The 24,550-nt window shown below is 36.9% G+C and overlaps 38 non-coding genes across 38 annotated transcripts; all 38 read right to left on the reverse strand.

Moving 5' to 3' along the window:
* Window positions 1-122: 122 nt before the first annotated feature.
* Window positions 123-194, reverse strand: TRNAG-UCC (transfer RNA glycine (anticodon UCC)). Its single transcript has one exon. It is a non-coding gene; the product is annotated as a tRNA-Gly (tRNA).
* A 422-nt stretch (window positions 195-616) lies between these two features.
* Window positions 617-688, reverse strand: TRNAG-UCC (transfer RNA glycine (anticodon UCC)). The gene has a single exon. It is a non-coding gene; the product is annotated as a tRNA-Gly (tRNA).
* A 909-nt stretch (window positions 689-1,597) lies between these two features.
* TRNAG-UCC (transfer RNA glycine (anticodon UCC)) lies at window positions 1,598-1,669 on the reverse strand. The gene has a single exon. It is a non-coding gene; the product is annotated as a tRNA-Gly (tRNA).
* A 416-nt stretch (window positions 1,670-2,085) lies between these two features.
* Window positions 2,086-2,157, reverse strand: TRNAG-UCC (transfer RNA glycine (anticodon UCC)). Its single transcript has one exon. It is a non-coding gene; the product is annotated as a tRNA-Gly (tRNA).
* A 421-nt stretch (window positions 2,158-2,578) lies between these two features.
* TRNAG-UCC (transfer RNA glycine (anticodon UCC)) lies at window positions 2,579-2,650 on the reverse strand. Its single transcript has one exon. It is a non-coding gene; the product is annotated as a tRNA-Gly (tRNA).
* Window positions 2,651-4,553: 1,903 nt separating this feature from the next.
* On the reverse strand, window positions 4,554-4,625 carry TRNAG-UCC (transfer RNA glycine (anticodon UCC)). Its single transcript has one exon. It is a non-coding gene; the product is annotated as a tRNA-Gly (tRNA).
* Window positions 4,626-5,047: 422 nt separating this feature from the next.
* TRNAG-UCC (transfer RNA glycine (anticodon UCC)) lies at window positions 5,048-5,119 on the reverse strand. Its single transcript has one exon. It is a non-coding gene; the product is annotated as a tRNA-Gly (tRNA).
* Window positions 5,120-6,028: 909 nt separating this feature from the next.
* Window positions 6,029-6,100, reverse strand: TRNAG-UCC (transfer RNA glycine (anticodon UCC)). The gene has a single exon. It is a non-coding gene; the product is annotated as a tRNA-Gly (tRNA).
* Window positions 6,101-7,510: 1,410 nt separating this feature from the next.
* TRNAG-UCC (transfer RNA glycine (anticodon UCC)) lies at window positions 7,511-7,582 on the reverse strand. The gene has a single exon. It is a non-coding gene; the product is annotated as a tRNA-Gly (tRNA).
* Window positions 7,583-8,004: 422 nt separating this feature from the next.
* Window positions 8,005-8,076, reverse strand: TRNAG-UCC (transfer RNA glycine (anticodon UCC)). Its single transcript has one exon. It is a non-coding gene; the product is annotated as a tRNA-Gly (tRNA).
* Window positions 8,077-8,498: 422 nt separating this feature from the next.
* Window positions 8,499-8,570, reverse strand: TRNAG-UCC (transfer RNA glycine (anticodon UCC)). The gene has a single exon. It is a non-coding gene; the product is annotated as a tRNA-Gly (tRNA).
* Window positions 8,571-9,485: 915 nt separating this feature from the next.
* On the reverse strand, window positions 9,486-9,557 carry TRNAG-UCC (transfer RNA glycine (anticodon UCC)). Its single transcript has one exon. It is a non-coding gene; the product is annotated as a tRNA-Gly (tRNA).
* Window positions 9,558-9,979: 422 nt separating this feature from the next.
* On the reverse strand, window positions 9,980-10,051 carry TRNAG-UCC (transfer RNA glycine (anticodon UCC)). Its single transcript has one exon. It is a non-coding gene; the product is annotated as a tRNA-Gly (tRNA).
* A 422-nt stretch (window positions 10,052-10,473) lies between these two features.
* On the reverse strand, window positions 10,474-10,545 carry TRNAG-UCC (transfer RNA glycine (anticodon UCC)). Its single transcript has one exon. It is a non-coding gene; the product is annotated as a tRNA-Gly (tRNA).
* A 422-nt stretch (window positions 10,546-10,967) lies between these two features.
* On the reverse strand, window positions 10,968-11,039 carry TRNAG-UCC (transfer RNA glycine (anticodon UCC)). The gene has a single exon. It is a non-coding gene; the product is annotated as a tRNA-Gly (tRNA).
* A 1,409-nt stretch (window positions 11,040-12,448) lies between these two features.
* TRNAG-UCC (transfer RNA glycine (anticodon UCC)) lies at window positions 12,449-12,520 on the reverse strand. The gene has a single exon. It is a non-coding gene; the product is annotated as a tRNA-Gly (tRNA).
* A 422-nt stretch (window positions 12,521-12,942) lies between these two features.
* TRNAG-UCC (transfer RNA glycine (anticodon UCC)) lies at window positions 12,943-13,014 on the reverse strand. Its single transcript has one exon. It is a non-coding gene; the product is annotated as a tRNA-Gly (tRNA).
* A 915-nt stretch (window positions 13,015-13,929) lies between these two features.
* TRNAG-UCC (transfer RNA glycine (anticodon UCC)) lies at window positions 13,930-14,001 on the reverse strand. Its single transcript has one exon. It is a non-coding gene; the product is annotated as a tRNA-Gly (tRNA).
* A 421-nt stretch (window positions 14,002-14,422) lies between these two features.
* On the reverse strand, window positions 14,423-14,494 carry TRNAG-UCC (transfer RNA glycine (anticodon UCC)). The gene has a single exon. It is a non-coding gene; the product is annotated as a tRNA-Gly (tRNA).
* A 422-nt stretch (window positions 14,495-14,916) lies between these two features.
* On the reverse strand, window positions 14,917-14,988 carry TRNAG-UCC (transfer RNA glycine (anticodon UCC)). Its single transcript has one exon. It is a non-coding gene; the product is annotated as a tRNA-Gly (tRNA).
* A 423-nt stretch (window positions 14,989-15,411) lies between these two features.
* Window positions 15,412-15,483, reverse strand: TRNAG-UCC (transfer RNA glycine (anticodon UCC)). The gene has a single exon. It is a non-coding gene; the product is annotated as a tRNA-Gly (tRNA).
* Window positions 15,484-15,906: 423 nt separating this feature from the next.
* On the reverse strand, window positions 15,907-15,978 carry TRNAG-UCC (transfer RNA glycine (anticodon UCC)). The gene has a single exon. It is a non-coding gene; the product is annotated as a tRNA-Gly (tRNA).
* A 422-nt stretch (window positions 15,979-16,400) lies between these two features.
* TRNAG-UCC (transfer RNA glycine (anticodon UCC)) lies at window positions 16,401-16,472 on the reverse strand. The gene has a single exon. It is a non-coding gene; the product is annotated as a tRNA-Gly (tRNA).
* Window positions 16,473-16,893: 421 nt separating this feature from the next.
* Window positions 16,894-16,965, reverse strand: TRNAG-UCC (transfer RNA glycine (anticodon UCC)). The gene has a single exon. It is a non-coding gene; the product is annotated as a tRNA-Gly (tRNA).
* A 915-nt stretch (window positions 16,966-17,880) lies between these two features.
* On the reverse strand, window positions 17,881-17,952 carry TRNAG-UCC (transfer RNA glycine (anticodon UCC)). Its single transcript has one exon. It is a non-coding gene; the product is annotated as a tRNA-Gly (tRNA).
* A 421-nt stretch (window positions 17,953-18,373) lies between these two features.
* TRNAG-UCC (transfer RNA glycine (anticodon UCC)) lies at window positions 18,374-18,445 on the reverse strand. Its single transcript has one exon. It is a non-coding gene; the product is annotated as a tRNA-Gly (tRNA).
* Window positions 18,446-18,867: 422 nt separating this feature from the next.
* TRNAG-UCC (transfer RNA glycine (anticodon UCC)) lies at window positions 18,868-18,939 on the reverse strand. Its single transcript has one exon. It is a non-coding gene; the product is annotated as a tRNA-Gly (tRNA).
* Window positions 18,940-19,361: 422 nt separating this feature from the next.
* Window positions 19,362-19,433, reverse strand: TRNAG-UCC (transfer RNA glycine (anticodon UCC)). The gene has a single exon. It is a non-coding gene; the product is annotated as a tRNA-Gly (tRNA).
* Window positions 19,434-19,855: 422 nt separating this feature from the next.
* Window positions 19,856-19,927, reverse strand: TRNAG-UCC (transfer RNA glycine (anticodon UCC)). Its single transcript has one exon. It is a non-coding gene; the product is annotated as a tRNA-Gly (tRNA).
* A 422-nt stretch (window positions 19,928-20,349) lies between these two features.
* Window positions 20,350-20,421, reverse strand: TRNAG-UCC (transfer RNA glycine (anticodon UCC)). Its single transcript has one exon. It is a non-coding gene; the product is annotated as a tRNA-Gly (tRNA).
* A 422-nt stretch (window positions 20,422-20,843) lies between these two features.
* Window positions 20,844-20,915, reverse strand: TRNAG-UCC (transfer RNA glycine (anticodon UCC)). The gene has a single exon. It is a non-coding gene; the product is annotated as a tRNA-Gly (tRNA).
* A 422-nt stretch (window positions 20,916-21,337) lies between these two features.
* On the reverse strand, window positions 21,338-21,409 carry TRNAG-UCC (transfer RNA glycine (anticodon UCC)). The gene has a single exon. It is a non-coding gene; the product is annotated as a tRNA-Gly (tRNA).
* Window positions 21,410-21,831: 422 nt separating this feature from the next.
* Window positions 21,832-21,903, reverse strand: TRNAG-UCC (transfer RNA glycine (anticodon UCC)). Its single transcript has one exon. It is a non-coding gene; the product is annotated as a tRNA-Gly (tRNA).
* Window positions 21,904-22,325: 422 nt separating this feature from the next.
* Window positions 22,326-22,397, reverse strand: TRNAG-UCC (transfer RNA glycine (anticodon UCC)). Its single transcript has one exon. It is a non-coding gene; the product is annotated as a tRNA-Gly (tRNA).
* A 422-nt stretch (window positions 22,398-22,819) lies between these two features.
* On the reverse strand, window positions 22,820-22,891 carry TRNAG-UCC (transfer RNA glycine (anticodon UCC)). The gene has a single exon. It is a non-coding gene; the product is annotated as a tRNA-Gly (tRNA).
* Window positions 22,892-23,313: 422 nt separating this feature from the next.
* On the reverse strand, window positions 23,314-23,385 carry TRNAG-UCC (transfer RNA glycine (anticodon UCC)). The gene has a single exon. It is a non-coding gene; the product is annotated as a tRNA-Gly (tRNA).
* A 422-nt stretch (window positions 23,386-23,807) lies between these two features.
* Window positions 23,808-23,879, reverse strand: TRNAG-UCC (transfer RNA glycine (anticodon UCC)). The gene has a single exon. It is a non-coding gene; the product is annotated as a tRNA-Gly (tRNA).
* A 422-nt stretch (window positions 23,880-24,301) lies between these two features.
* On the reverse strand, window positions 24,302-24,373 carry TRNAG-UCC (transfer RNA glycine (anticodon UCC)). The gene has a single exon. It is a non-coding gene; the product is annotated as a tRNA-Gly (tRNA).
* Between the last annotated feature and the right edge of the window lie 177 nt (window positions 24,374-24,550).

Raw genomic sequence — 24,550 nt, forward strand, 5'->3', positions numbered from 1 at the left:
CATCTCTACTTTTTCTGCGTTCTACGTTTCAGCTAAATTAGTACAAACAATGCAAGATCAGCAGAAGGATTTGCAGAGTTTGTTCACAAAAAGCTAAAAACAAAAAAAAAAAAACTATTTCATGCGTTGGCCGGGAATCGAACCCGGGTCAACTGCTTGGAAGGCAGCTATGCTCACCACTATACCACCAACGCCTACACTTTATAGGTTTTTTTGTGTAACTTCTCCGGCAGTTACTGCTTAATAGCGTGTCATGAATGAAAGATCAGTATAATTGAATGCAGTAAGTGTTCACAAAAAGATTAAAAAACACAAAATACAAGAAATTATTTTACTTTTGCCACGGGTTCCAAAATTGGAAAATGAGCACAAGGGTTTGCAGAGAGTTTTACAAAAGTTTTAAAAATCACAAGTAGTGATTGCCAGAACATGAAGCAGGGTTACCGTTTTGGAAGGCACCTTTACAAATCAATATAACACCAACACCTACAAAGCATCTCTACTTTTTCTGCGTTCTACGTTTCAGCTAAATTAGTACAAACAATGCAAGATCAGCAGAAGGATTTGCAGAGTTTGTTCACAAAAAGCTAAAAACAAAAAAAAAATACCTATTTCATGCGTTGGCCGGGAATCGAACCCGGGTCAACTGCTTGGAAGGCAGCTATGCTCACCACTATACCACCAACGCCTACACTTTATAGTTTTTTTTGTGTATTTTCTCCGGCAGTTACTGCTTAATAGCGTGTCATGAATGAAAGATCAGTATAATTGAATGCAGTAAGTGTTCACAAAAAGATTAAAAAACACAAAATACAAGAAATTATTTTACTTTTGCCACGGGTTCCAAAATTGGAAAATGAGCACAAGGGTTTGCAGAGAGTTTTACAAAAGTTTTAAAAATCACAAGTAGTGATTGCCAGAACATGAAGCAGGGTTACCGTTTTGGAAGGCACCTTTACAAATCAATATAACACCTACAAAGCATCTCTACTTTTTCTGCGTTCTACGTTTCAGCTAAATTAGTACAAACAATGCAAGATCAGCAGAAGGATTTGCAGAGTTTGTTCACAAAAAGCTTAAAACAAAAAAAAAAAAACTATTTCATGCGTTGGCGGGAATCGAACCCGGGTTAACTGCTTGGAAGGCAGCTATGCTCACCACTATACCACCAACGCCTACACTTTATAGTTTTTTTTGTGTAACTTCTCCGGCAGTTACTGCTTAATAGCGTGTCATGAATGAAAGATCAGTATAATTGAATGCAGTAAGTGTTCACAAAAAGATTAAAAAACACAAAATACAAGAAATTATTTTACTTTTGCCACGGGTTCCAAAATTGGAAAATGAGCACAAGGGTTTGCAGAGAGTTTTACAAAAGTTTTAAAAATCACAAGTAGTGATTGCCAGAACATGAAGCAGGGTTACCGTTTTGGAAGGCACCTTTACAAATCAATATAACACCAACACCTACAAAGCATCTCTACTTTTTCTGCGTTCTACGTTTCAGCTAAATTAGTACAAACAATGCAAGATCAGCAGAAGGATTTGCAGAGTTTGTTCACAAAAAGCTTAAAACAAAAAAAAACAAACTATTTCATGCGTTGGCCGGGAATCGAACCCGGGTCAACTGCTTGGAAGGCAGCTATGCTCACCACTATACCACCAACGCCTACACTTTATAGGTTTTTTTGTGTAACTTCTCCGGCAGTTACTGCTTAATAGCGTGTCATGAATGAAAGATCAGTATAATTGAATGCAGTAAGTGTTCACAAAAAGATTAAAAAACACAAAATACAAGAAATTATTTTACTTTTGCCACGGGTTCCAAAATTGGAAAATGATCACAAGGGTTTGCAGAGAGTTTTACAAAAGTTTTAAAAATCACAAGTAGTGATTGCCAGAACATGAAGCAGGGTTACCGTTTTGGAAGGCACCTTTACAAATCAATATAACACCTACAAAGCATCTCTACTTTTTCTGCGTTCTACGTTTCAGCTAAATTAGTACAAACAATGCAAGATCAGCAGAAGGATTTGCAGAGTTTGTTCACAAAAAGCTTAAAACAAAAAAAAAAAAACTATTTCATGCGTTGGCCGGGAATCGAACCCGGGTCAACTGCTTGGAAGGCAGCTATGCTCACCACTATACCACCAACGCCTACACTTTATAGTTTTTTTTGTGTAACTTCTCCGGCAGTTACTGCTTAATAGCGTGTCATGAATGAAAGATCAGTATAATTGAATGCAGTAAGTGTTCACAAAAAGATTAAAAAACACAAAATACAAGAAATTATTTTACTTTTGCCACGGGTTCCAAAATTGGAAAATGAGCACAAGGGTTTGCAGAGAGTTTTACAAAAGTTTTAAAAATCACAAGTAGTGATTGCCAGAACATGAAGCAGGGTTACCGTTTTGGAAGGCACCTTTACAAATCAATATAACACCAACACCTACAAAGCATCTCTACTTTTTCTGCGTTCTACGTTTCAGCTAAATTAGTACAAACAATGCAAGATCAGCAGAAGGATTTGCAGAGTTTGTTCACAAAAAGCTTAAAACAAAAAAAAAAAACTATTTCATGCGTTGGCCGGGAATCGAACCCGGGTCAACTGCTTGGAAGGCAGCTATGCTCACCACTATACCACCAACGCCTACACTTTATAGGTTTTTTTGTGTAACTTCTCCGGCAGTTACTGCTTAATAGCGTGTCATGAATGAAAGATCAGTATAATTGAATGCAGTAAGTGTTCACAAAAAGATTAAAAAACACAAAATACAAGAAATTATTTTACTTTTGCCACGGGTTCCAAAATTGGAAAATGAGCACAAGGGTTTGCAGAGAGTTTTACAAAAGTTTTAAAAATCACAAGTAGTGATTGCCAGAACATGAAGCAGGGTTACCGTTTTGGAAGGCACCTTTACAAATCAATATAACACCAACACCTACAAAGCATCTCTACTTTTTCTGCGTTCTACGTTTCAGCTAAATTAGTACAAACAATGCAAGATCAGCAGAAGGATTTGCAGAGTTTGTTCACAAAAAGCTTAAAACAAAAAAAAAAAAACTATTTCATGCGTTGGCCGGGAATCAAACACGGGTCAACTGCTTGGAAGGCAGCTATGCTCACCACTATACCACCAACGCCTACACTTTATAGGTTTTTTTGTGTAACTTCTCCGGCAGTTACTGCTTAATAGCGTGTCATGAATGAAAGATCAGTATAATTGAATGCAGTAAGTGTTCACAAAAAGATTAAAAAACACAAAATACAAGAAATTATTTTACTTTTGCCACGGGTTCCAAAATTGGAAAATGAGCACAAGGGTTTGCAGAGAGTTTTACAAAAGTTTTAAAAATCACAAGTAGTGATTGCCAGAACATGAAGCAGGGTTACCGTTTTGGAAGGCACCTTTACAAATCAATATAACACCAACACCTACAAAGCATCTCTACTTTTTCTGCGTTCTACGTTTCAGCTAAATTAGTACAAACAATGCAAGATCAGCAGAAGGATTTGCAGAGTTTGTTCACAAAAAGCTTAAAACAAAAAAAAAAAAACTATTTCATGCGTTGGCCGGGAATCAAACACGGGTCAACTGCTTGGAAGGCAGCTATGCTCACCACTATACCACCAACGCCTACACTTTATAGTTTTTTTTGTGTAACTTCTCCGGCAGTTACTGCTTAATAGCGTGTCATGAATGAAAGATCAGTATAATTGAATGCAGTAAGTGTTCACAAAAAGATTAAAAAACACAAAATACAAGAAATTATTTTACTTTTGCCACGGGTTCCAAAATTGGAAAATGAGCACAAGGGTTTGCAGAGAGTTTTACAAAAGTTTTAAAAATCACAAGTAGTGATTGCCAGAACATGAAGCAGGGTTACCGTTTTGGAAGGCACCTTTACAAATCAATATAACACCAACACCTACAAAGCATCTCTACTTTTTCTGCGTTCTACGTTTCAGCTAAATTAGTACAAACAATGCAAGATCAGCAGAAGGATTTGCAGAGTTTGTTCACAAAAAGCTTAAAACAAAAAAAAATACCTATTTCATGCGTTGGCTGGGAATCGAACCCGGGTCAACTGCTTGGAAGGCAGCTATGCTCACCACTATACCACCAACGCCTACACTTTATAGTTTTTTTTGTGTAACTTCTCCGGCAGTTACTGCTTAATAGCGTGTCATGAATGAAAGATCAGTATAATTGAATGCAGTAAGTGTTCACAAAAAGATTAAAAAACACAAAATACAAGAAATTATTTTACTTTTGCCACGGGTTCCAAAATTGGAAAATGAGCACAAGGGTTTGCAGAGAGTTTTACAAAAGTTTTAAAAATCACAAGTAGTGATTGCCAGAACATGAAGCAGGGTTACCGTTTTGGAAGGCACCTTTACAAATCAATATAACACCAACACCTACAAAGCATCTCTACTTTTTCTGCGTTCTACGTTTCAGCTAAATTAGTACAAACAATGCAAGATCAGCAGAAGGATTTGCAGAGTTTGTTCACAAAAAGCTTAAAACAAAAAAAACAAAACTATTTCATGCGTTGGCCGGGAATCGAACCCAGGTCAACTGCTTGGAAGGCAGCTATGCTCACCACTATACCACCAACGCCTACACTTTATAGGTTTTTTTGTGTAACTTCTCCGGCAGTTACTGCTTAATAGCGTGTCATGAATGAAAGATCAGTATAATTGAATGCAGTAAGTGTTCACAAAAAGATTAAAAAACACAAAATACAAGAAATTATTTTACTTTTGCCACGGGTTCCAAAATTGGAAAATGAGCACAAGGGTTTGCAGAGAGTTTTACAAAAGTTTTAAAAATCACAAGTAGTGATTGCCAGAACATGAAGCAGGGTTACCGTTTTGGAAGGCACCTTTACAAATCAATATAACACCAACACCTACAAAGCATCTCTACTTTTTCTGCGTTCTACGTTTCAGCTAAATTAGTACAAACAATGCAAGATCAGCAGAAGGATTTGCAGAGTTTGTTCACAAAAAGCTTAAAACAAAAAAAAAAAAACTATTTCATGCGTTGGCCGGGAATCGAACCCGGGTCAACTGCTTGGAAGGCAGCTATGCTCACCACTATACCACCAACGCCTACACTTTATAGGTTTTTTTGTGTAACTTCTCCGGCAGTTACTGCTTAATAGCGTGTCATGAATGAAAGATCAGTATAATTGAATGCAGTAAGTGTTCACAAAAAGATTAAAAAACACAAAATACAAGAAATTATTTTACTTTTGCCACGGGTTCCAAAATTGGAAAATGAGCACAAGGGTTTGCAGAGAGTTTTACAAAAGTTTTAAAAATCACAAGTAGTGATTGCCAGAACATGAAGCAGGGTTACCGTTTTGGAAGGCACCTTTACAAATCAATATAACACCTACAAAGCATCTCTACTTTTTCTGCGTTCTACGTTTCAGCTAAATTAGTACAAACAATGCAAGATCAGCAGAAGGATTTGCAGAGTTTGTTCACAAAAAGCTTAAAACAAAAAAAAAAAAACTATTTCATGCGTTGGCGGGAATCGAACCCGGGTCAACTGCTTGGAAGGCAGCTATGCTCACCACTATACCACCAACGCCTACACTTTATAGTTTTTTTTGTGTAACTTCTCCGGCAGTTACTGCTTAATAGCGTGTCATGAATGAAAGATCAGTATAATTGAATGCAGTAAGTGTTCACAAAAAGATTAAAAAACACAAAATACAAGAAATTATTTTACTTTTGCCACGGGTTCCAAAATTGGAAAATGAGCACAAGGGTTTGCAGAGAGTTTTACAAAAGTTTTAAAAATCACAAGTAGTGATTGCCAGAACATGAAGCAGGGTTACCGTTTTGGAAGGCACCTTTACAAATCAATATAACACCAACACCTACAAAGCATCTCTACTTTTTCTGCGTTCTACGTTTCAGCTAAATTAGTACAAACAATGCAAGATCAGCAGAAGGATTTGCAGAGTTTGTTCACAAAAAGCTTAAAACAAAAAAAAAAAAACTATTTCATGCGTTGGCCGGGAATCGAACCCGGGTCAACTGCTTGGAAGGCAGCTATGCTCACCACTATACCACCAACGCCTACACTTTATAGGTTTTTTTGTGTAACTTCTCCGGCAGTTACTGCTTAATAGCGTGTCATGAATGAAAGATCAGTATAATTGAATGCAGTAAGTGTTCACAAAAAGATTAAAAAACACAAAATACAAGAAATTATTTTACTTTTGCCACGGGTTCCAAAATTGGAAAATGAGCACAAGGGTTTGCAGAGAGTTTTACAAAAGTTTTAAAAATCACAAGTAGTGATTGCCAGAACATGAAGCAGGGTTACCGTTTTGGAAGGCACCTTTACAAATCAATATAACACCAACACCTACAAAGCATCTCTACTTTTTCTGCGTTCTACGTTTCAGCTAAATTAGTACAAACAATGCAAGATCAGCAGAAGGATTTGCAGAGTTTGTTCACAAAAAGCTTAAAACAAAAAAAAAAAAACTATTTCATGCGTTGGCCGGGAATCAAACACGGGTCAACTGCTTGGAAGGCAGCTATGCTCACCACTATACCACCAACGCCTACACTTTATAGGTTTTTTTGTGTAACTTCTCCGGCAGTTACTGCTTAATAGCGTGTCATGAATGAAAGATCAGTATAATTGAATGCAGTAAGTGTTCACAAAAAGATTAAAAAACACAAAATACAAGAAATTATTTTACTTTTGCCACGGGTTCCAAAATTGGAAAATGAGCACAAGGGTTTGCAGAGAGTTTTACAAAAGTTTTAAAAATCACAAGTAGTGATTGCCAGAACATGAAGCAGGGTTACCGTTTTGGAAGGCACCTTTACAAATCAATATAACACCAACACCTACAAAGCATCTCTACTTTTTCTGCGTTCTACGTTTCAGCTAAATTAGTACAAACAATGCAAGATCAGCAGAAGGATTTGCAGAGTTTGTTCACAAAAAGCTTAAAACAAAAAAAAAAAAACTATTTCATGCGTTGGCCGGGAATCAAACACGGGTCAACTGCTTGGAAGGCAGCTATGCTCACCACTATACCACCAACGCCTACACTTTATAGGTTTTTTTGTGTAACTTCTCCGGCAGTTACTGCTTAATAGCGTGTCATGAATGAAAGATCAGTATAATTGAATGCAGTAAGTGTTCACAAAAAGATTAAAAAACACAAAATACAAGAAATTATTTTACTTTTGCCACGGGTTCCAAAATTGGAAAATGAGCACAAGGGTTTGCAGAGAGTTTTACAAAAGTTTTAAAAATCACAAGTAGTGATTGCCAGAACATGAAGCAGGGTTACCGTTTTGGAAGGCACCTTTACAAATCAATATAACACCAACACCTACAAAGCATCTCTACTTTTTCTGCGTTCTACGTTTCAGCTAAATTAGTACAAACAATGCAAGATCAGCAGAAGGATTTGCAGAGTTTGTTCACAAAAAGCTTAAAACAAAAAAAACAAAACTATTTCATGCGTTGGCCGGGAATCGAACCCAGGTCAACTGCTTGGAAGGCAGCTATGCTCACCACTATACCACCAACGCCTACACTTTATAGGTTTTTTTGTGTAACTTCTCCGGCATTTACTGCTTAATAGCGTGTCATGAATGAAAGATCAGTATAATTGAATGCAGTAAGTGTTCACAAAAAGATTAAAAAACACAAAATACAAGAAATTATTTTACTTTTGCCACGGGTTCCAAAATTGGAAAATGAGCACAAGGGTTTGCAGAGAGTTTTACAAAAGTTTTAAAAATCACAAGTAGTGATTGCCAGAACATGAAGCAGGGTTACCGTTTTGGAAGGCACCTTTACAAATCAATATAACACCAACACCTACAAAGCATCTCTACTTTTTCTGCGTTCTACGTTTCAGCTAAATTAGTACAAACAATGCAAGATCAGCAGAAGGATTTGCAGAGTTTGTTCACAAAAAGCTTAAAACAAAAAAAAAAAAACTATTTCATGCGTTGGCCGGGAATCGAACCCGGGTCAACTGCTTGGAAGGCAGCTATGCTCACCACTATACCACCAACGCCTACACTTTATAGGTTTTTTTGTGTAACTTCTCCGGCAGTTACTGCTTAATAGCGTGTCATGAATGAAAGATCAGTATAATTGAATGCAGTAAGTGTTCACAAAAAGATTAAAAAACACAAAATACAAGAAATTATTTTACTTTTGCCACGGGTTCCAAAATTGGAAAATGAGCACAAGGGTTTGCAGAGAGTTTTACAAAAGTTTTAAAAATCACAAGTAGTGATTGCCAGAACATGAAGCAGGGTTACCGTTTTGGAAGGCACCTTTACAAATCAATATAACACCAACACCTACAAAGCATCTCTACTTTTTCTGCGTTCTACGTTTCAGCTAAATTAGTACAAACAATGCAAGATCAGCAGAAGGATTTGCAGAGTTTGTTCACAAAAAGCTTAAAACAAAAAAAAAATACCTATTTCATGCGTTGGCCGGGAATCGAACCCGGGTCAACTGCTTGGAAGGCAGCTATGCTCACCACTATACCACCAACGCCTACACTTTATAGTTTTTTTTGTGTATTTTCTCCGGCAGTTACTGCTTAATAGCGTGTCATGAATGAAAGATCAGTATAATTGAATGCAGTAAGTGTTCACAAAAAGATTAAAAAACACAAAATACAAGAAATTATTTTACTTTTGCCACGGGTTCCAAAATTGGAAAATGAGCACAAGGGTTTGCAGAGAGTTTTACAAAAGTTTTAAAAATCACAAGTAGTGATTGCCAGAACATGAAGCAGGGTTACCGTTTTGGAAGGCACCTTTACAAATCAATATAACACCAACACCTACAAAGCATCTCTACTTTTTCTGCGTTCTACGTTTCAGCTAAATTAGTACAAACAATGCAAGATCAGCAGAAGGATTTGCAGAGTTTGTTCACAAAAAGCTTAAAACAAAAAAAAATACCTATTTCATGCGTTGGCTGGGAATCGAACCCGGGTCAACTGCTTGGAAGGCAGCTATGCTCACCACTATACCACCAATGCCTACACTTTATAGTTTTTTTTGTGTATTTTCTCCGGCAGTTACTGCTTAATAGCGTGTCATGAATGAAAGATCAGTATAATTGAATGCAGTAAGTGTTCACAAAAAGATTAAAAAACACAAAATACAAGAAATTATTTTACTTTTGCCACGGGTTCCAAAATTGGAAAATGAGCACAAGGGTTTGCAGAGAGTTTTACAAAAGTTTTAAAAATCACAAGTAGTGATTGCCAGAACATGAAGCAGGGTTACCGTTTTGGAAGGCACCTTTACAAATCAATATAACACCAACACCTACAAAGCATCTCTACTTTTTCTGCGTTCTACGTTTCAGCTAAATTAGTACAAACAATGCAAGATCAGCAGAAGGATTTGCAGAGTTTGTTCACAAAAAGCTTAAAACAAAAAAAAAATACCTATTTCATGCGTTGGCCGGGAATCGAACCCGGGTCAACTGCTTGGAAGGCAGCTATGCTCACCACTATACCACCAACGCCTACACTTTATAGTTTTTTTTGTGTATTTTCTCCGGCAGTTACTGCTTAATAGCGTGTCATGAATGAAAGATCAGTATAATTGAATGCAGTAAGTGTTCACAAAAAGATTAAAAAACACAAAATACAAGAAATTATTTTACTTTTGCCACGGGTTCCAAAATTGGAAAATGAGCACAAGGGTTTGCAGAGAGTTTTACAAAAGTTTTAAAAATCACAAGTAGTGATTGCCAGAACATGAAGCAGGGTTACCGTTTTGGAAGGCACCTTTACAAATCAATATAACACCAACACCTACAAAGCATCTCTACTTTTTCTGCGTTCTACGTTTCAGCTAAATTAGTACAAACAATGCAAGATCAGCAGAAGGATTTGCAGAGTTTGTTCACAAAAAGCTAAAAACAAAAAAAAAATACCTATTTCATGCGTTGGCCGGGAATCGAACCCGGGTCAACTGCTTGGAAGGCAGCTATGCTCACCACTATACCACCAACGCCTACACTTTATAGTTTTTTTTGTGTAACTTCTCCGGCAGTTACTGCTTAATAGCGTGTCATGAATGAAAGATCAGTATAATTGAATGCAGTAAGTGTTCACAAAAAGATTAAAAAACACAAAATACAAGAAATTATTTTACTTTTGCCACGGGTTCCAAAATTGGAAAATGAGCACAAGGGTTTGCAGAGAGTTTTACAAAAGTTTTAAAAATCACAAGTAGTGATTGCCAGAACATGAAGCAGGGTTACCGTTTTGGAAGGCACCTTTACAAATCAATATAACACCAACACCTACAAAGCATCTCTACTTTTTCTGCGTTCTACGTTTCAGCTAAATTAGTACAAACAATGCAAGATCAGCAGAAGGATTTGCAGAGTTTGTTCACAAAAAGCTTAAAACAAAAAAAAACAAACTATTTCATGCGTTGGCCGGGAATCGAACCCGGGTCAACTGCTTGGAAGGCAGCTATGCTCACCACTATACCACCAACGCCTACACTTTATAGGTTTTTTTGTGTAACTTCTCCGGCAGTTACTGCTTAATAGCGTGTCATGAATGAAAGATCAGTATAATTGAATGCAGTAAGTGTTCACAAAAAGATTAAAAAACACAAAATACAAGAAATTATTTTACTTTTGCCACGGGTTCCAAAATTGGAAAATGAGCACAAGGGTTTGCAGAGAGTTTTACAAAAGTTTTAAAAATCACAAGTAGTGATTGCCAGAACATGAAGCAGGGTTACCGTTTTGGAAGGCACCTTTACAAATCAATATAACACCAACACCTACAAAGCATCTCTACTTTTTCTGCGTTCTACGTTTCAGCTAAATTAGTACAAACAATGCAAGATCAGCAGAAGGATTTGCAGAGTTTGTTCACAAAAAGCTTAAAACAAAAAAAAAAAAACTATTTCATGCGTTGGCCGGGAATCGAACCCGGGTCAACTGCTTGGAAGGCAGCTATGCTCACCACTATACCACCAACGCCTACACTTTATAGGTTTTTTTGTGTAACTTCTCCGGCAGTTACTGCTTAATAGCGTGTCATGAATGAAAGATCAGTATAATTGAATGCAGTAAGTGTTCACAAAAAGATTAAAAAACACAAAATACAAGAAATTATTTTACTTTTGCCACGGGTTCCAAAATTGGAAAATGAGCACAAGGGTTTGCAGAGAGTTTTACAAAAGTTTTAAAAATCACAAGTAGTGATTGCCAGAACATGAAGCAGGGTTACCGTTTTGGAAGGCACCTTTACAAATCAATATAACACCAACACCTACAAAGCATCTCTACTTTTTCTGCGTTCTACGTTTCAGCTAAATTAGTACAAACAATGCAAGATCAGCAGAAGGATTTGCAGAGTTTGTTCACAAAAAGCTTAAAACAAAAAAAACAAAACTATTTCATGCGTTGGCCGGGAATCAAACACGGGTCAACTGCTTGGAAGGCAGCTATGCTCACCACTATACCACCAACGCCTACACTTTATAGGTTTTTTTGTGTAACTTCTCCGGCAGTTACTGCTTAATAGCGTGTCATGAATGAAAGATCAGTATAATTGAATGCAGTAAGTGTTCACAAAAAGATTAAAAAACACAAAATACAAGAAATTATTTTACTTTTGCCACGGGTTCCAAAATTGGAAAATGAGCACAAGGGTTTGCAGAGAGTTTTACAAAAGTTTTAAAAATCACAAGTAGTGATTGCCAGAACATGAAGCAGGGTTACCGTTTTGGAAGGCACCTTTACAAATCAATATAACACCAACACCTACAAAGCATCTCTACTTTTTCTGCGTTCTACGTTTCAGCTAAATTAGTACAAACAATGCAAGATCAGCAGAAGGATTTGCAGAGTTTGTTCACAAAAAGCTTAAAACAAAAAAAAATACCTATTTCATGCGTTGGCTGGGAATCGAACCCGGGTCAACTGCTTGGAAGGCAGCTATGCTCACCACTATACCACCAATGCCTACACTTTATAGTTTTTTTTGTGTATTTTCTCCGGCAGTTACTGCTTAATAGCGTGTCATGAATGAAAGATCAGTATAATTGAATGCAGTAAGTGTTCACAAAAAGATTAAAAAACACAAAATACAAGAAATTATTTTACTTTTGCCACGGGTTCCAAAATTGGAAAATGAGCACAAGGGTTTGCAGAGAGTTTTACAAAAGTTTTAAAAATCACAAGTAGTGATTGCCAGAACATGAAGCAGGGTTACCGTTTTGGAAGGCACCTTTACAAATCAATATAACACCAACACCTACAAAGCATCTCTACTTTTTCTGCGTTCTACGTTTCAGCTAAATTAGTACAAACAATGCAAGATCAGCAGAAGGATTTGCAGAGTTTGTTCACAAAAAGCTTAAAACAAAAAAAAAATACCTATTTCATGCGTTGGCCGGGAATCGAACCCGGGTCAACTGCTTGGAAGGCAGCTATGCTCACCACTATACCACCAACGCCTACACTTTATAGTTTTTTTTGTGTATTTTCTCCGGCAGTTACTGCTTAATAGCGTGTCATGAATGAAAGATCAGTATAATTGAATGCAGTAAGTGTTCACAAAAAGATTAAAAAACACAAAATACAAGAAATTATTTTACTTTTGCCACGGGTTCCAAAATTGGAAAATGAGCACAAGGGTTTGCAGAGAGTTTTACAAAAGTTTTAAAAATCACAAGTAGTGATTGCCAGAACATGAAGCAGGGTTACCGTTTTGGAAGGCACCTTTACAAATCAATATAACACCAACACCTACAAAGCATCTCTACTTTTTCTGCGTTCTACGTTTCAGCTAAATTAGTACAAACAATGCAAGATCAGCAGAAGGATTTGCAGAGTTTGTTCACAAAAAGCTTAAAACAAAAAAAAAAAAACTATTTCATGCGTTGGCCGGGAATCGAACCCGGGTCAACTGCTTGGAAGGCAGCTATGCTCACCACTATACCACCAACGCCTACACTTTATAGGTTTTTTTGTGTAACTTCTCCGGCAGTTACTGCTTAATAGCGTGTCATGAATGAAAGATCAGTATAATTGAATGCAGTAAGTGTTCACAAAAAGATTAAAAAACACAAAATACAAGAAATTATTTTACTTTTGCCACGGGTTCCAAAATTGGAAAATGAGCACAAGGGTTTGCAGAGAGTTTTACAAAAGTTTTAAAAATCACAAGTAGTGATTGCCAGAACATGAAGCAGGGTTACCGTTTTGGAAGGCACCTTTACAAATCAATATAACACCAACACCTACAAAGCATCTCTACTTTTTCTGCGTTCTACGTTTCAGCTAAATTAGTACAAACAATGCAAGATCAGCAGAAGGATTTGCAGAGTTTGTTCACAAAAAGCTTAAAACAAAAAAAAATACCTATTTCATGCGTTGGCTGGGAATCGAACCCGGGTCAACTGCTTGGAAGGCAGCTATGCTCACCACTATACCACCAATGCCTACACTTTATAGTTTTTTTTGTGTATTTTCTCCGGCAGTTACTGCTTAATAGCGTGTCATGAATGAAAGATCAGTATAATTGAATGCAGTAAGTGTTCACAAAAAGATTAAAAAACACAAAATACAAGAAATTATTTTACTTTTGCCACGGGTTCCAAAATTGGAAAATGAGCACAAGGGTTTGCAGAGAGTTTTACAAAAGTTTTAAAAATCACAAGTAGTGATTGCCAGAACATGAAGCAGGGTTACCGTTTTGGAAGGCACCTTTACAAATCAATATAACACCAACACCTACAAAGCATCTCTACTTTTTCTGCGTTCTACGTTTCAGCTAAATTAGTACAAACAATGCAAGATCAGCAGAAGGATTTGCAGAGTTTGTTCACAAAAAGCTTAAAACAAAAAAAAAATACCTATTTCATGCGTTGGCCGGGAATCGAACCCGGGTCAACTGCTTGGAAGGCAGCTATGCTCACCACTATACCACCAACGCCTACACTTTATAGTTTTTTTTGTGTATTTTCTCCGGCAGTTACTGCTTAATAGCGTGTCATGAATGAAAGATCAGTATAATTGAATGCAGTAAGTGTTCACAAAAAGATTAAAAAACACAAAATACAAGAAATTATTTTACTTTTGCCACGGGTTCCAAAATTGGAAAATGAGCACAAGGGTTTGCAGAGAGTTTTACAAAAGTTTTAAAAATCACAAGTAGTGATTGCCAGAACATGAAGCAGGGTTACCGTTTTGGAAGGCACCTTTACAAATCAATATAACACCAACACCTACAAAGCATCTCTACTTTTTCTGCGTTCTACGTTTCAGCTAAATTAGTACAAACAATGCAAGATCAGCAGAAGGATTTGCAGAGTTTGTTCACAAAAAGCTAAAAACAAAAAAAAATACCTATTTCATGCGTTGGCCGGGAATCGAACCCGGGTCAACTGCTTGGAAGGCAGCTATGCTCACCACTATACCACCAACGCCTACACTTTATAGTTTTTTTTGTGTAACTTCTCCGGCAGTTACTGCTTAATAGCGTGTCATGAATGAAAGATCAGTATAATTGAATGCAGTAAGTGTTCACAAAAAGATTAAAAAACACAAAATACAAGAAATTATTTTACTTTTGCCACGGGTTCCAAAATTGGAAAATGAGCACAAGGGTTTGCAGAGAGTTTTACAAAAGTTTTAAAAATCACAAGTAGTGATTGCCAGAACATGAAGCAGGGTTACCGTTTTGGAAGGCACCTTTACAAATCAATATAACACCAACACCTACAAAGCATCTCTACTTTTTCTGCGTTCTACGTTTCAGCTAAATTAGTACAAACAATGCAAGATCAGCAGAAGGATTTGCAGAGTTTGTTCACAAAAAGCTTAAAACAAAAAAAAAAAAACTATTTCATGCGTTGGCCGGGAATCGAACCCGGGTCAACTGCTTGGAAGGCAGCTATGCTCACCACTATACCACCAACGCCTACACTTTATAGGTTTTTTTGTGTAACTTCTCCGGCAGTTACTGCTTAATAGCGTGTCATGAATGAAAGATCAGTATAATTGAATGCAGTAAGTGTTCACAAAAAGATTAAAAAACACAAAATACAAGAAATTATTTTACTTTTGCCACGGGTTCCAAAATTGGAAAATGAGCACAAGGGTTTGCAGAGAGTTTTACAAAAGTTTTAAAAATCACAAGTAGTGATTGCCAGAACATGAAGCAGGGTTACCGTTTTGGAAGGCACCTTTACAAATCAATATAACACCAACACCTACAAAGCATCTCTACTTTTTCTGCGTTCTACGTTTCAGCTAAATTAGTACAAACAATGCAAGATCAGCAGAAGGATTTGCAGAGTTTGTTCACAAAAAGCTTAAAACAAAAAAAAAAAAAACTATTTCATGCGTTGGCCGGGAATCGAACCCGGGTCAACTGCTTGGAAGGCAGCTATGCTCACCACTATACCACCAACGCCTACACTTTATAGGTTTTTTTGTGTAACTTCTCCGGCAGTTACTGCTTAATAGCGTGTCATGAATGAAAGATCAGTATAATTGAATGCAGTAAGTGTTCACAAAAAGATTAAAAAACACAAAATACAAGAAATTATTTTACTTTTGCCACGGGTTCCAAAATTGGAAAATGAGCACAAGGGTTTGCAGAGAGTTTTACAAAAGTTTTAAAAATCACAAGTAGTGATTGCCAGAACATGAAGCAGGGTTACCGTTTTGGAAGGCACCTTTACAAATCAATATAACACCAACACCTACAAAGCATCTCTACTTTTTCTGCGTTCTACGTTTCAGCTAAATTAGTACAAACAATGCAAGATCAGCAGAAGGATTTGCAGAGTTTGTTCACAAAAAGCTTAAAACAAAAAAAAAAAAAACTATTTCATGCGTTGGCCGGGAATCGAACCCGGGTCAACTGCTTGGAAGGCAGCTATGCTCACCACTATACCACCAACGCCTACACTTTATAGGTTTTTTTGTGTAACTTCTCCGGCAGTTACTGCTTAATAGCGTGTCATGAATGAAAGATCAGTATAATTGAATGCAGTAAGTGTTCACAAAAAGATTAAAAAACACAAAATACAAGAAATTATTTTACTTTTGCCACGGGTTCCAAAATTGGAAAATGAGCACAAGGGTTTGCAGAGAGTTTTACAAAAGTTTTAAAAATCACAAGTAGTGATTGCCAGAACATGAAGCAGGGTTACCGTTTTGGAAGGCACCTTTACAAATCAATATAACACCAACACCTACAAAGCATCTCTACTTTTTCTGCGTTCTACGTTTCAGCTAAATTAGTACAAACAATGCAAGATCAGCAGAAGGATTTGCAGAGTTTGTTCACAAAAAGCTAAAAACAAAAAAAAAATACCTATTTCATGCGTTGGCCGGGAATCGAACCCGGGTCAACTGCTTGGAAGGCAGCTATGCTCACCACTATACCACCAACGCCTACACTTTATAGGTTTTTTTGTGTAACTTCTCCGGCAGTTACTGCTTAATAGCGTGTCATGAATGAAAGATCAGTATAATTGAATGCAGTAAGTGTTCACAAAAAGATTAAAAAACACAAAATACAAGAAATTATTTTACTTTTGCCACGGGTTCCAAAATTGGAAAATGAGCACAAGGGTTTGCAGAGAGTTTTACAAAAGTTTTAAAAATCACAAGTAGTGATTGCCAGAACATGAAGCAGGGTTACCGTTTTGGAAGGCACCTTTACAAATCAATATAACACCAACACCTACAAAGCATCTCTACTTTTTCTGCGTTCTACGTTTCAGCTAAATTAGTACAAACAATGCAAGATCAGCAGAAGGATTTGCAGAGTTTGTTCACAAAAAGCTTAAAACAAAAAAAAATACCTATTTCATGCGTTGGCCGGGAATCGAACCCGGGTCAACTGCTTGGAAGGCAGCTATGCTCACCACTATACCACCAACGCCTACACTTTATAGGTTTTTTTGTGTAACTTCTCCGGCAGTTACTGCTTAATAGCGTGTCATGAATGAAAGATCAGTATAATTGAATGCAGTAAGTGTTCACAAAAAGATTAAAAAACACAAAATACAAGAAATTATTTTACTTTTGCCACGGGTTCCAAAATTGGAAAATGAGCACAAGGGTTTGCAGAGAGTTTTACAAAAGTTTTAAAAATCACAAGTAGTGATTGCCAGAACATGAAGCAGGGTTACCGTTTTGGAAGGCACCTTTACAAATCAATATAACACCAACACCTACAAAGCATCTCTACTTTTTCTGCGTTCTACGTTTCAGCTAAATTAGTACAAACAATGCAAGATCAGCAGAAGGATTTGCAGAGTTTGTTCACAAAAAGCTTAAAACAAAAAAAAATACCTATTTCATGCGTTGGCTGGGAATCGAACCCGGGTCAACTGCTTGGAAGGCAGCTATGCTCACCACTATACCACCAATGCCTACACTTTATAGTTTTTTTTGTGTATTTTCTCCGGCAGTTACTGCTTAATAGCGTGTCATGAATGAAAGATCAGTATAATTGAATGCAGTAAGTGTTCACAAAAAGATTAAAAAACACAAAATACAAGAAATTATTTTACTTTTGCCACGGGTTCCAAAATTGGAAAATGAGCACAAGGGTTTGCAGAGAGTTTTACAAAAGTTTTAAAAATCACAAGTAGTGATTGCCAGAACATGAAGCAGGGTTACCGTTTTGGAAGGCACCTTTACAAATCAATATAACACCAACACCTACAAAGCATCTCTACTTTTTCTGCGTTCTACGTTTCAGCTAAATTAGTACAAACAATGCAAGATCAGCAGAAGGATTTGCAGAGTTTGTTCACAAAAAGCTTAAAACAAAAAAAAAATACCTATTTCATGCGTTGGCCGGGAATCGAACCCGGGTCAACTGCTTGGAAGGCAGCTATGCTCACCACTATACCACCAACGCCTACACTTTATAGTTTTTTTTGTGTATTTTCTCCGGCAGTTACTGCTTAATAGCGTGTCATGAATGAAAGATCAGTATAATTGAATGCAGTAAGTGTTCACAAAAAGATTAAAAAACACAAAATACAAGAAATTATTTTACTTTTGCCACGGGTTCCAAAATTGGAAAATGAGCACAAGGGTTTGCAGAGAGTTTTACAAAAGTTTTAAAAATCACAAGTAGTGATTGCCAGAACATGAAGCAGGGTTACCGTTTTGGAAGGCACCTTTACAAATCAATATAACACCAACACCTACAAAGCATCTCTACTTTTTCTGCGTTCTACGTTTCAGCTAAATTAGTACAAACAATGCAAGATCAGCAGAAGGATTTGCAGAGTTTGTTCACAAAAAGCTAAAAACAAAAAAAAATACCTATTTCATGCGTTGGCCGGGAATCGAACCCGGGTCAACTGCTTGGAAGGCAGCTATGCTCACCACTATACCACCAACGCCTACACTTTATAGTTTTTTTTGTGTAACTTCTCCGGCAGTTACTGCTTAATAGCGTGTCATGAATGAAAGATCAGTATAATTGAATGCAGTAAGTGTTCACAAAAAGATTAAAAAACACAAAATACAAGAAATTATTTTACTTTTGCCACGGGTTCCAAAATTGGAAAATGAGCACAAGGGTTTGCAGAGAGTTTTACAAAAGTTTTAAAAATCACAAGTAGTGATTGCCAGAACATGAAGCAGGGTTACCGTTTTGGAAGGCACCTTTACAAATCAATATAACACCAACACCTACAAAGCATCTCTACTTTTTCTGCGTTCTACGTTTCAGCTAAATTAGTACAAACAATGCAAGATCAGCAGAAGGATTTGCAGAGTTTGTTCACAAAAAGCTTAAAACAAAAAAAAAAAAACTATTTCATGCGTTGGCCGGGAATCGAACCCGGGTCAACTGCTTGGAAGGCAGCTATGCTCACCACTATACCACCAACGCCTACACTTTATAGGTTTTTTTGTGTAACTTCTCCGGCAGTTACTGCTTAATAGCGTGTCATGAATGAAAGATCAGTATAATTGAATGCAGTAAGTGTTCACAAAAAGATTAAAAAACACAAAATACAAGAAATTATTTTACTTTTGCCACGGGTTCCAAAATTGGAAAATGAGCACAAGGGTTTGCAGAGAGTTTTACAAAAGTTTTAAAAATCACAAGTAGTGATTGCCAGAACATGAAGCAGGGTTACCGTTTTGGAAGGCACCTTTACAAATCAATATAACACCAACACCTACAAAGCATCTCTACTTTTTCTGCGTTCTACGTTTCAGCTAAATTAGTACAAACAATGCAAGATCAGCAGAAGGATTTGCAGAGTTTGTTCACAAAAAGCTTAAAACAAAAAAAAAAAAACTATTTCATGCGTTGGCCGGGAATCGAACCCGGGTCAACTGCTTGGAAGGCAGCTATGCTCACCACTATACCACCAACGCCTACACTTTATAGGTTTTTTTGTGTAACTTCTCCGGCAGTTACTGCTTAATAGCGTGTCATGAATGAAAGATCAGTATAATTGAATGCAGTAAGTGTTCACAAAAAGATTAAAAAACACAAAATACAAGAAATTATTTTACTTTTGCCACGGGTTCCAAAATTGGAAAATGAGCACAAGGGTTTGCAGAGAGTTTTACAAAAGTTTTAAAAATCACAAGTAGTGATTGCCAGAACATGAAGCAGGGTTACCGTTTTGGAAGGCACCTTTACAAATCAATATAACACCAACACCTACAAAGCATCTCTACTTTTTCTGCGTTCTACGTTTCAGCTAAATTAGTACAAACAATGCAAGATCAGCAGAAGGATTTGCAGAGTTTGTTCACAAAAAGCTTAAAACAAAAAAAAAAAAACTATTTCATGCGTTGGCCGGGAATCGAACCCGGGTCAACTGCTTGGAAGGCAGCTATGCTCACCACTATACCACCAACGCCTACACTTTATAGGTTTTTTTGTGTAACTTCTCCGGCAGTTACTGCTTAATAGCGTGTCATGAATGAAAGATCAGTATAATTGAATGCAGTAAGTGTTCACAAAAAGATTAAAAAACACAAAATACAAGAAATTATTTTACTTTTGCCACGGGTTCCAAAATTGGAAAATGAGCACAAGGGTTTGCAGAGAGTTTTACAAAAGTTTTAAAAATCACAAGTAGTGATTGCCAGAACATGAAGCAGGGTTACCGTTTTGGAAGGCACCTTTACAAATCAATATAACACCAACACCTACAAAGCATCTCTACTTTTTCTGCGTTCTACGTTTCAGCTAAATTAGTACAAACAATGCAAGATCAGCAGAAGGATTTGCAGAGTTTGTTCACAAAAAGCTAAAAACAAAAAAAAAATACCTATTTCATGCGTTGGCCGGGAATCGAACCCGGGTCAACTGCTTGGAAGGCAGCTATGCTCACCACTATACCACCAACGCCTACACTTTATAGGTTTTTTTGTGTAACTTCTCCGGCAGTTACTGCTTAATAGCGTGTCATGAATGAAAGATCAGTATAATTGAATGCAGTAAGTGTTCACAAAAAGATTAAAAAACACAAAATACAAGAAATTATTTTACTTTTGCCACGGGTTCCAAAATTGGAAAATGAGCACAGGGGTTTGCAGAGAGTTTTACAAAAGTTTTAAAAATCACAAGTAGTGATTGCCAGAACATGAAGCAGGGTTACCGTTTTGGAAGGCACCTTTACAAATCAATATAACACCAACACCTACAAAGCATCTCTACTTTTTCTGCGTTCTACGTTTCAGCTAAATTAGTACAAACAATGCAAGATCAGCAGAAGGATTTGCAGAGTTTGTTCACAAAAAGCTAAAAACAAAAAAAAAATACCTATTTCATGCGTTGGCCGGGAATCGAACCCGGGTCAACTGCTTGGAAGGCAGCTATGCTCACCACTATACCACCAACGCCTACACTTTATAGGTTTTTTTGTGTAACTTCTCCGGCAGTTACTGCTTAATAGCGTGTCATGAATGAAAGATCAGTATAATTGAATGCAGTAAGTGTTCACAAAAAGATTAAAAAACACAAAATACAAGAAATTATTTTACTTTTGCCACGGGTTCCAAAATTGGAAAATGAGCACAAGGGTTTGCAGAGAGTTTTACAAAAGTTTTAAAAATCACAAGTAGTGATTGCCAGAACATGAAGCAGGGTTACCGTTTTGGAAGGCACCTTTACAAATCAATATAACACCAACACCTACAAAGCATCTCTACTTTTTCTGCGTTCTACGTTTCAGCTAAATTAGTACAAACAATGCAAGATCAGCAGAAGGATTTGCAGAGTTTGTTCACAAAAAGCTAAAAACAAAAAAAAAATACCTATTTCATGCGTTGGCCGGGAATCGAACCCGGGTCAACTGCTTGGAAGGCAGCTATGCTCACCACTATACCACCAACGCCTACACTTTATAGGTTTTTTTGTGTAACTTCTCCGGCAGTTACTGCTTAATAGCGTGTCATGAATGAAAGATCAGTATAATTGAATGCAGTAAGTGTTCACAAAAAGATTAAAAAACACAAAATACAAGAAATTATTTTACTTTTGCCACGGGTTCCAAAATTGGAAAATGAGCACAGGGGTTTGCAGAGAGTTTTACAAAAGTTTTAAAAATCACAAGTAGTGATTGCCAGAACATGAAGCAGGGTTACCGTTTTGGAAGGCACCTTTACAAATCAATATAACACCAACACCTACAAAGCATCTCTACTTTTTCTGCGTTCTACGTTTCAGCTAAATTAGTACAAACAATGCAAGATCAGCAGAAGGATTTGCAGAGTTTGTTCACAAAAAGCTAAAAACAAAAAAAAAATACCTATTTCATGCGTTGGCCGGGAATCGAACCCGGGTCAACTGCTTGGAAGGCAGCTATGCTCACCACTATACCACCAACGCCTACACTTTATAGGTTTTTTTGTGTAACTTCTCCGGCAGTTACTGCTTAATAGCGTGTCATGAATGAAAGATCAGTATAATTGAATGCAGTAAGTGTTCACAAAAAGATTAAAAAACACAAAATACAAGAAATTATTTTACTTTTGCCACGGGTTCCAAAATTGGAAAATGAGCACAAGGGTTTGCAGAGAGTTTTACAAAAGTTTTAAAAATCACAAGTAGTGATTGCCAGAACATGAAGCAGGGTTACCGTTTTGGAAGGCACCTTTACAAATCAATATAACACCAACACCTACAAAGCATCTCTACTTTTTCTGCGTTCTACGTTTCAGCTAAATTAGTACAAACAATGCAAGATCAGCAGAAGGATTTGCAGAGTTTGTTCACAAAAAGCTTAAAACAAAAAAAAAAAAACTATTTCATGCGTTGGCCGGGAATCGAACCCGGGTCAACTGCTTGGAAGGCAGCTATGCTCACCACTATACCACCAACGCCTACACTTTATAGGTTTTTTTGTGTAACTTCTCCGGCAGTTACTGCTTAATAGCGTGTCATGAATGAAAGATCAGTATAATTGAATGCAGTAAGTGTTCACAAAAAGATTAAAAAACACAAAATACAAGAAATTATTTTACTTTTGCCACGGGTTCCAAAATTGGAAAATGAGCACAAGGGTTTGCAGAGAGTTTTACAAAAGTTTTAAAAATCACAAGTAGTGATTGCCAGAACATGAAGCAGGGTTACCGTTTTGGAAGGCACCTTTACAAATCAATATAACACCAACACCTACAAAGCATCTCTATTTTTTCTGCGTTCTACGTTTCAGCTAAATTAGTACAAACAATGCAAGATCAGCAGAAGGATTTGCAGAGTTTGTTCACAAAAAGCTTAAAACAAAAAAAAAAAAACTATTTCATGCGTTGGCCGGGAATCGAACCCGGGTCAACTGCTTGGAAGGCAGCTATGCTCACCACTATACCACCAACGCCTACACTTTATAGGTTTTTTTGTGTAACTTCTCCGGCAGTTACTGCTTAATAGCGTGTCATGAATGAAAGATCAGTATAATTGAATGCAGTAAGTGTTCACAAAAAGATTAAAAAACACAAAATACAAGAAATTATTTTACTTTTGCCACGGGTTCCAAAATTGGAAAATGAGCACAAGGGTTTGCAGAGAGTTTTACAAAAGTTTTAAAAATCACAAGTAGTGATTGCCAGAACATGAAGCAGGGTTACCGTTTTGGAAGGCACCTTTACAAATCAATATAACACCAACACCTACAAAGCATCTCTATTTTTTCTGCGTTCTACGTTTCAGCTAAATTAGTACAAACAATGCAAGATCAGCAGAAGGATTTGCAGAGTTTGTTCACAAAAAGCTTAAAACAAAAAAAAAAAAACTATTTCATGCGTTGGCCGGGAATCGAACCCGGGTCAACTGCTTGGAAGGCAGCTATGCTCACCACTATACCACCAACGCCTACACTTTATAGGTTTTTTTGTGTAACTTCTCCGGCAGTTACTGCTTAATAGCGTGTCATGAATGAAAGATCAGTATAATTGAATGCAGTAAGTGTTCACAAAAAGATTAAAAAACACAAAATACAAGAAATTATTTTACTTTTGCCACGGGTTCCAAAATTGGAAAATGAGCACAAGGGTTTGCAGAGAGTTTTACAAAAGTTTTAAAAATCACAAGTAGTGATTGCCAGAACATGAAGCAGGGTTACCGTTTTGGAAGGCACCTTTACAAATCAATATAACACCAACACCTACAAAGCATCTCTACTTTTTCTGCGTTCTACGTTTCAGCTAAATTAGTACAAACAATGCAAGATCAGCAGAAGGATTTGCAGAGTTTGTTCACAAAAAGCTAAAAACAAAAAAAAAATACCTATTTCATGCGTTGGCCGGGAATCGAACCCGGGTCAACTGCTTGGAAGGCAGCTATGCTCACCACTATACCACCAACGCCTACACTTTATAGGTTTTTTAGTGTAACTTCTCCGGCAGTTACTGCTTAATAGCGTGTCATGAATGAAAGATCAGTATAATTGAATGCAGTAAGTGTTCACAAAAAGATTAAAAAACACAAAATACAAGAAATTATTTTACTTTTGCCACGGGTTCCAAAATTGGAAAATGAGCACAAGGGTTTGCAGAGAGTTTTACAAAAGTTTTAAAAATCACAAGTAGTGATTGCCAGAACATGAAGCAGGGTTACCGTTTTGGAAGGCACCTTTACAAATCAATATAACACCAACACCTACAAAGCATCTCTACTTTTTCTGCGTTCTACGTTTCAGCTAAATTAGTACAAACAATGCAAGATCAGCAGAAGGATTTGCAGAGTTTGTTCACAAAAAGCTAAAAACAAAAAAAAAATACCTATTTCATGCGTTGGCCGGGAATCGAACCCGGGTCAACTGCTTGGAAGGCAGCTATGCTCACCACTATACCACCAACGCCTACACTTTATAGGTTTTTTAGTGTAACTTCTCCGGCAGTTACTGCTTAATAGCGTGTCATGAATGAAAGATCAGTATAATTGAATGCAGTAAGTGTTCACAAAAAGATTAAAAAACACAAAATACAAGAAATTATTTTACTTTTGCCACGGGTTCCAAAATTGGAAAATGAGCACA

This window comes from Rhinoderma darwinii, chromosome 4 (genome assembly GCF_050947455.1).
Source record: "Rhinoderma darwinii isolate aRhiDar2 chromosome 4, aRhiDar2.hap1, whole genome shotgun sequence".
NCBI classification, from domain to species: domain Eukaryota; kingdom Metazoa; phylum Chordata; class Amphibia; order Anura; family Rhinodermatidae; genus Rhinoderma; species Rhinoderma darwinii.